Genomic DNA, 9,456 nt, shown 5'->3' with positions numbered 1-9,456 from the left:
GGTTGAGTATATTGTGTATGTGTACGTGTATATGTGTGTGTAGGGCCCACCTCCTGTTATGGCCCACCTCTGTACTTATATATACGTGCCTGCTGCACCGATCAATATATCGCGATTGCACAGCCATAACTTGTCCTTCTACAGGAAAGTTACCAAAGCTTGGTGGTATCTGGCTAATGAACTGGTTTGAGTGTAGATCAAGTTGCCCCAACTGAGACAAATTTGACAAGGATGACGGAATGACCCCCGTAAAGAGGTTTGTGTCTAAATCTATCTGTTGCAATGTGTTGAGAGGCCCAATCCACTCTGGAATCACACCTGTAAAGTGATTTCCTCCCAGTGATACAACGATCAAGTTGCGAAGGTTTGTTATACCATAAGGAAAATCTCCTGATAGTTGATTTTCATCCAAGTATAGATACTGGAGCAGATTGGAAATGTTACCTAGTGAACGCGGTACGTGCCCTGATAGATGATTGTAACTCATGGAGAATACCTGTAGCTTTGTGCAGTTTCCTAAGCTGTCCAAAAACTCCCAATCTTTCTTGCTGTGTGCTTGGAGCTGATTATATTCAAGATTGAAGCTCAAGAGTTTGGTAAGTTTGCCAATCGTGGTGGGCACCAACCCGGTGAAGTTGTTATCCGCCAAATCAAAGAGGTGTAGATTGGAAGCATTCGTGAAAGAACTAGGAATGTGCCCTAGAAAGAAGTTGCCACCTAATGCAAGTTTCTGCAGATTGGGCAGAGAGGTACATAGATTTGGTGGTACCTCTCCACTTAGATCATTGAGAGGAATGGCAAGGTTGATGAGAGTAGACAGATTTAAGACGCTTTGTGGAAACCTGCCTGCTAGCTGATTGGCACCTGCATACAGGTGTTGCAAGCGCGAAAAAGATGCAAAATCACTTGGGATATTTCCCCGGATGTGATTATACGCGAAACTAATCATGGTTAGTGTTGTGATATTGGCAAGAGAAGTAGGTATGGTGCCGGCAAAGTTATTAAGTGCGATCCGCAGCACCTGAAGGTCAGGAGGCAAATCAGTGGGAAATTGGCCAACTAGATTGTTAACTGAAACATCTAGTACCTTGAGCTTTGAGCAGTTTGCGAAACTCGGCATATTTCCTTGCAACGTGTTATTATTCAAATGCAGGGTTCGCAGGCGACGCAGGTGACCGAGGGAGGGTGGGATCTCTCCGGCGAGTGTGTTCTCCGTGAGGGCTAGAGAGTGAAGGAATGTTAGGTTGCCAAGTGAAGGAGAGATGTGTCCAACCAAACCTTGACTTACAAGGTTTAGCGAGGTGACTCGACGTGGAGTCTTCAGTCTGCACATGACACCTTCCCAATTGCAAAAATGGGTGCTATCATTCCAGGACATCAAGGCTTGTTGCGGATCGAGGCTGATTGTATCCTTGAAATCAAGCAAAGATAGCATATCTGTCGCGTTTCCATGTAAGGAAGAGGAGGTGCCGACGATGACCACATAGTGTGCACTGAAAGTCACCAACAACACCAAGAGGAGTAATCGTCCGACTATAGTAATTTTCATGGCCGAGGTAGCTCCGTATGCATGTATGTTTGGTCCAGTTAGTCTTCAGATTTTCTATCTGATCATACTAAGATGAAGGAGAAATTTAAATAGCAAATATAACTGATAGAATATACTATTTTGTTACTGGCAGCTATTCATTAATTCATGAATTGCACATGTTTTAATGTGAATTACGTACCGTATGGACTTCTTCTTCTCCTTCTTCTTCTTCTTCTTCTTCTTCTTCTTCCTCTTCTTCTTCCTCCTGGCTGGAACAAAAGCTACAGCTGCTGGTGATTGAAGATTGGAGATTGAAGTGTTTGATCCCCCTTCACCACCGCGGATCTTTATTTATAGGCGTGAAGGCGACGTTGGTGATCCAGTCTCCAGCCCACTCCTACAATTATAGGAGTATGTACATTACCTGGGTCTTGGGGCATCACCGTTTACTCCACAAATGGTCTGGTCACTGTAGTATGTCGTGGAGCTGCAGTGTAGGTACCATTCAAAGCTAGATGTCGGAAAAAAACATTAAAGAATAATTTGCATGCTATGATTTCACATGATTATCCATGTCACTCTCGCAGTTTTATTGCTTGGCCAGCGAACAATAGTCGTCATCGATCACTACGATCTCACATTGTAGTGAGAGGGCGGCTGTGTGGCATGGCACGGAGGCGGGTGGACGAGAGAGCGCGTACGTCGTACGTACCTATTTGACCTGGCAGTGGCAGGGCGTCAGGACGGGGTTACGCCGGTGGCTGGAACCCGGAACACATCTCAGCCGGGTCAGGCTGGCACAAGAGACCTCACCTCAGGCGACGACGGACTTCTTGGAATCTAATGCCGTCAGACACGGGCCAACCCTGACTAATAAACGATGTTGAGTATATGTGTTGTGCATATCTGTGTATTGGGCCCACCTCCTAGTTGTCTTGTATAGTTGAAGTCGTGGCCTACCCCCATACACCATATATACGTGCGTTTGCACATGAGGAATACAACACGTAATTTCCACAACATACAGACGGGCCCACCATTGACATATACTTTACCATATAATATGCTCTATTGATGATTCGATAGTGATCGGTTTGATGTGATCAATTCTCCTAACTAGCTATATTCAGAGTGCTCCGACTGAACTTTCTAGCGTGTGGAAATAGAACAGAAGACCTCAATGTTCAGAGTGTTTTGTTTTCTCTGAATCTATGCTGACTTTGCATCTCTTCTTGGTCTCCGCTAGTCTACAAGGATTATCGTGGAATAGCATGCATGCTTGACCAGAATTAATTGCTTGCTTGGCAAAAATGAAATATACTACTCCCTCAGTCCCAAAATGTAATATACTATCATAGTGTGTTACGACCGGCCGGACCTACGACCGCAGGAGGTCCACCGGACAATCTTAGCCCGCAAGTTATCTTAGTTTTTATTTCACATCGTGGTTATATATACGAGTTGTAAGACTATTTTGAGATTCAAGCAATAAGACTATTTCTATTGCCCGGCTCCCAGAGGAGCCAGAACCCTAAAACCCTAGCCGCCTCCTGCCTTCGCCGCCGCCACACGCGCCAGGACGGCGCCACGCCGCCGGCCGCCGCGCTCAAGCCCTCACCCTTCTTCCTCCTTCCCCTACAGCCTACGGCCAAGACCGGGCAGAACCCTAGCTCTTAACACCTTGGTATCAGCTACCTGGGTTTTGACCATGTCATCGCCACCATCCCCACCGTCGTCGCCACCCACCAACACCCCCACCGCCGCTGCCACCACCTCCACCACCGCCGCAGCATCATCGCCGAGCACCACGGCCTCGCTGACCCTCCCGTCGGCGCCGATCGCCCCCAACCCCGGCACAACGCCGGGCCAGCCACCGCCCCCCTTTCAAAATTCGCCGCCATCTCCTTCCCCCATGCCGAACCAACTCTCCCCGGAGGCCATGGCCGGCGTGCTCAATGACCTGGTGGTCGCGGCCCAGGGCATCCGTCTATACTTGGCCAACCCGTACGGGCCACCATCGCCGCTACCTCCGGCAGTTCCCTCAGGACAGCTGGCACTGCCGTGGTACTCCGTCCCCGCGGCCATCATCAGGGGCTACCCAGTGCTACCATCGCCGGCCACTTTAATGCCGCCCTGGCCCCAGTGGCCAACGCCCGCGCTCGCAGCGCCACCCGCGCCGTCAGCGGCCGCTCGGGGCCCGCAGTGGCCGGCCTGGCCCGCGCCACCCCCCGCCTCGCCGTCCCTACCGGCGGCCACAGTGCAGGTTCCGCCGCCGCCACCGCCCAGCCCTAGCCTGGGCCGGTCCGCGCCGGACGGTCTGCCGATCCAGGAGGTCCGGTTCCCATCGTCACCATCTCCGCTTCCGGGCTGGCTCAACGGGACGTCGCCTCCGCCGATTTACACGGAGGCCCGGGGCATCGGGCTCCACGGGGGCCTACGCCGGCCTTCCCACCCTGGACCGAGCGCCGTCATCATCTCTCCGCACCGCCGAGTCGGTGGGCCATGGCGCGCCAAACCAGCAGCCGCCCCGGTTCGCCAAGATCGACTTTGCCACTTATGACGGCTCGGACGACCCGCTTAACTGGCTCAACCAGTGTGACAAGTTCTTCCGTGGGCAGCGCACGCCCGCGTCGGAGCGCACTTGGATGGCTTCCTACCATCTCCGTGGGGCCGCCCAGACATGGTACTATGCCCTCCAGCGGGACGAGGGCGGCATGCCCCCGTGGGAGCGCTTCCGTGAGCTGTGCCTTCTTTGCTTCGGACCGCCGTTACGCGGGAGCCGACTGGCCGAGTTGGGCCGCCTGCCTTTCACCTCCACGGTGCAGGATTTTGCCGATCGCTTCCAGGCCCTGGCGTGTCACGTGCCAGGTGTGACGGCCCTACAGCGGGCTGAACTCTTCGTCGGCGGCCTTCCCGACCACATCCGCGTGGACGTCGAGATGAAGGGGCCCCAAGACCTTCAGATGGCCATGTACTATGCCCGGGCATTCGAGCAGCGCGCCCAGGCCTTGACGCGGCCATCCGCGCCTCGTGGGGGATGACAACCCCCTCCCGGCCGCCTCCAATGGCACCCGCATCGTCGACCGCAGCCCCAGCGGCCACCCCAGCCCGACGCGCCCGTTCAGGCGCCTTACTCAGGCGGAGCAGCTCGAGCGCCGGCGCTTGGGACTTTGCTTCAACTGTGATGCGCTCTATGCCCCGGGCCATGTCTGCCCGCGCCTCTTCTACTTGGAGACGATGGACGAGATCGAGGATGACACATCGGAGGATGGCCACGGCGCCCCAACCGTCATGGAGCCCGCACCGGCACCAGTGCCCGCTCCGGCCACTGCCCTCATTGTCTCGCTTCACGCGCTGGCCGACATCCGTGATGAAAGGACGATGCTCTTACCGGTCACGATCCATGGCGAGTGCCTGGTGGCCCTCCTGGACACAGGTTCCACGCATAACTTCCTGCCGGAGACCACCATCCGGCGCCTCGTGTTACAGCTGACAGGCGGGGAGCAGTTGCGGGTCACTGTCGCTAATGGCGACCGTCTACGCTGCCATGGGCTCGCCCGCGATCGTCTATGTTGTGGAAGGCATCAATTTCTTTCAAAGGCTGTAGACAAATGGTCCTCTGTTTCGTTCTGTGGGTCAATTTGTTGCCATACTTGGATAGTGTGAGCCTGTCAAGCATGCTTGTTGGCTACAATGGAAACGAAATAAACTCTGAACATCAGGTATTAATCAATTAATTAATTATTTTATTGCTCATATTGATGCCTGGAAATGCTATTCATTTTTCCTTCTTCACTATCAAGGCTGATGCAGTAACGCCCATAGGGTGTGGATTTGTAAATACGGGGTCCTTACGTACACGCTATGTGATAAATACCACCTATGACGACCCCCCTCCCCCGCGTCGCCCTCCCCACGGGCGACTCGGGAGGCGACGCAGCCACGAGCGCTCCCTCCCCTCCTCCTCCCCCTCCCCCTGCCGCCGCCAGTGCTCCCCGCCGGGCAAAGACCTGGCGGATCCGGCGGTGGCGGGACTTCGCTCCCAGGCTGCCTCTCCCCTCGAGCGTGGGGCTCGACGAGGCTGACAGAGCCGTGCTGCTCCGGACCTAGGGTTTCGCGACGGTGGCCCTAGATCCAGAGGGTCGGGCCTCTGGACCTGGCGTGGCGAGCACACGGGCGGCGCGGCGTGACCCTTTGGGGGTGCAGCTGCAGCTGCTTGGCTGTGCCCCGACGGATCCAGGTGGCGGAGGTTTGCGGGTCACCGCGGCAGCGTCCATGGTCGGCGGCAGCAAGGTGCAGGTGGCAGGTCCCCGCGACAGCGCCACTACCCCTGCTCGACGCGACCCCCTGCGGTGGCTGGCCTTGTTTGGCAGCCACCCGGCGGCTGCTGCTCTGCGCTGGCCGGTGCTTCCCTGCATCGATGGTGATGACACGTGGTTTCCCTCTCGGTGCTGATGGTCCTCCCCGGCGGTCTGCTTCCCCGTCTCATGCCTGCCCTGCTTCGGCGGTATTTGGGGTTCTGGTCTTGGGCCGGGGCGAAATCCCTGCGCGGCGATGGCCTGTGCTGACAACGGCGACACCTGAGGGTGTCGTAACCTCCTTGGAGGCGCTGTCATGGCTCGGACTGACCCTCTCCTCGAGGACCGGGGGAAACCCTTGGTCCAGTTCATTGGACAAGGCAGCGGTGGCGTCTCAGTGCCATTCCCTTCTTGAAGGCGTTGCTTGGGTCGCACTTGGAGTCCCCTGTTGGCGCCGCCTCTCGCAGCGCCGCTCTTCTTCTACCTTGCGCTGCCTCGCACAACTCTCTCTCTCTCTCTCCTTTCTATCTTCTCTCAAGATCACATGGACTCACACACACCAGGGAAGGAACCGAGAAACACGCACACGCACACATAAACCAAGGAGAAGACACGATAGCTTTGCCCAGTCACTTCCCTTGGCTACCACGAATGGCTACATTGTTTCTCCTCACCTCACTTTTCTATTACTCAATGCAAAGCTTATATACACAGGAGGCTGGCCTTCAAGCACATCCCGGCCAGGCCACCAAGTCACGGCCGCCACACTCGGCCACTAACAGCACACACGATGCCACTCCTAGAATCTCTCCAGGACGTGCATGCACCACCGGCTAACAACTCATGCGTGCATGCAATTAGCTAACCAACTAACTGATTCTCTCAGCTCTTGACTTATCTATCCAGCCGGCGCCTTGACTCCAGCCCAAAGCATGCAACTAACCACCTCACCAGATCACTTGGCTTCAATTGTTTCTGCAGCGTCGTCTCACACGGTTGTACCGCGTCTCGCGGTACTCGGCATCTCATCGTCTTTGTCGCATCGCACGACCTTCTTCGACATCTCGCCTTTGCACCCTGCTGAACCAAAACTACGTACGTACCAACCACACGGCAAGTTACTCTATCACCTAAACTACATGCAAAACTCAAACTTAAACATATGATACAAAACACCAAGATTAGTTCTAACATCCCCAATGCGGCAGCTGGAGATGGTGGCCTCCCCGGTCTTCCAGCGAGGCTTGCTGGTAATGCGATGCTGTGATGAGGGCTTCAACATAGAGCATGGGCGTCTGGGGCGCTATGTACGCCGGCGCCGGCATGTCCAAGACGATGGCTTCACTAGTCCTGGTTGGGTCCTGCCATCCACCTGTCGTCTCTTAGGCACTTATGGATGGAAGGTACGTTGACCTGGACAGCCCTGGAGATGCGGTCTTCTTTGGAGGCGCCTGGCAACGGCTGTGACGCGGCCTTGAGGCTCTGAGTCTAGTTACCTCGCTGTTCATGGTTGGAGGCTGGACAAGGCTAGACCTTTCGTAGTTGCAGTCTGTAGTTGGTAGCACCTCCTCGCCTGTTTGTTTCGTGAGGACGATGATGTGTGTGCGTGTGTCCCTCCTCTTGGGAGGTTGTACCTGTACTGCTGTTCTCTTCCTATTCAATGAAATGAAACGCAAACTCTTTTACGTTTTCTCGAAAAAAAAATACCAACTATAAAAAAACGACTTGTTCAGGTAGCTAATACTTCTTACATAAACGCTATGTAATAAAAGCCAATTAGACAACAACTTGTCTATTCAGTTAGCATTGAGATAAGCATCCTTGATTCTATGTAGCTTGGCAGCCACCTCCTGCATGTTGATACGATCGCCAGGGGATGGCTTGGTGCAAGAAAGGCCAACGTTTAGCATAGATAGAAGACATTTTGAACATTTTTCCTTCAAGGCCATTGGATTTTCCTCCAACTCTTGTAGCAGTTGGGGGTCAACAATCTCCAATACCCTACCTGGAAAGCTGGCCTCTATAAACTTCACTACATTGATTCCATCCTTAAATATGTCATCAATCGGCCTTCTTCGAATGAATATCTCGAGGAGAACGACACCAAAGCTGTAAACATCCGCGGCAGTTGAAACTTGACAGCCCCCGGCATATTCTAAAGAATGAAAAGAATGGAGTTATTTCGCTTTTCCTGCTTAACATAGATGCGGAAAAATTGTACCTACTTGAGACTAAATGAAGACCGTTACCTGGAGCGGCATATCCAATTGTCCCCACTACTGCAATAGAAGAAGAGTTGGAGTTACCAAGAGATGACATTGTGGAACCAACTTTGAATCTTGCGAGACCAAAATCTCCAACATGGGCTGTCATATTGTCATCCAAAAGAATGTTGCTAGGCTTCAGATCACAATGAATCATTGTTTCTTGGTTGTTATGGTGTAGATACTCCAGTGCATCTGCCACATCCACCACAATACTTATCCTTTTGAGCCATCATAATGAGGTTCAAATCTAAAGAGCCTTCATAGTCTCGAGTTGAGTATAATAGCTTATATAAGTCTCCTGGTGGCATGAGCTCATACACCAGGGCCTTGAAATCATTTCCACTAGAATCAATGCTTGAGCATGCTGTTAGAATAGGAACCAGATTACGATGGCGCACCTTTCTCAATGCATTACATTCTGCAATGAAGCTCTTGTGTGCTCCTCTTATCTCTAGGTTGAAGACTTTTATGGCAACCTCATCTTGGTCTTCAACTAGTTTTCCTTGGTATACAGAACTGTATCTTCCTCTACCAATTAAGTTAGATGTCGAGAACCCCTCTGTTGCTCTAGTTAGGTCACTGAAAGAAACTTTGGAAAATTTTGTAGCAAATGATGGAATTAATATAGACTTGCTCTTGTGTTTTCTTATCCATAGCAAATAGTTGAATATGACTGAAAGTGACACAACACATGCTATTGGGATGACCACTTTGAGCACCAAAGATTCCTTCTTCCTAATTGAATTTGAAGGCGCAACAAAACAGGCTAGTATGTGTAACTCCTGTACCCCGCCACAAAGCCCTTGATTTTCATTAATCCTAACGGCAGTTGCATTCTTGAAGATCCCTTCTGTTGGAACCTCACCATTAAGATGGTTGAATGACAAATCTAATTTCTCAAGAAGTTGTAGGTTGCCAAGAGACATTGGTATTGACCCGGTTAAGCTATTGTCAGAAAAATTCAAAACCTTGAGACCTCTTAGGTGGCCTAATGACGCAGGAATACTTCCGCTGAAACTATTTGAGGCTAATTCAATATCTTCTATACTTTCGCAATCACCCAAAGTGTTTGGTATATCTCCAGATAGCTTGTTTGATGAAAGTACCAGATTTACGAGTTGTTTGGCATTGCCAATGTTGGTTGGAAGTTGACCATCCAGGTTGTTGAAAGATAAATCAATTAGAGATATTGTTGGGATTCGGAAGATCTCCATTGGAACCCTTCCATGAAGATTGTTGTAATGTGCAACTCTTGAAGCATCGGAAAGTTTCCAAAGCTTCGTGGTATGTCACCAATGAACTTGTTTGAGTATAGATAGAGCACTCCTAGTTGAGACAAGTTTGACAAGGATGGTGGAAT

General features: G+C 51.9%; 1 pseudogene; it reads right to left on the bottom strand.

Annotated features, from left to right (window-relative positions):
* Positions 1 to 5,329: 5,329 nt before the first annotated feature.
* On the bottom strand, positions 5,330 to 8,148 carry LOC119279242 (annotated as a pseudogene).
* Between the last annotated feature and the right edge of the window lie 1,308 nt (positions 8,149 to 9,456).

Source organism: Triticum dicoccoides, chromosome 3B, assembly GCF_002162155.2.
Source record: "Triticum dicoccoides isolate Atlit2015 ecotype Zavitan chromosome 3B, WEW_v2.0, whole genome shotgun sequence".
NCBI lineage: Eukaryota > Viridiplantae > Streptophyta > Magnoliopsida > Poales > Poaceae > Triticum > Triticum dicoccoides.
The sequence above is the reverse complement of the archived record's forward strand: the minus strand, read 5'-3'. Positions and strand labels throughout refer to the sequence as shown.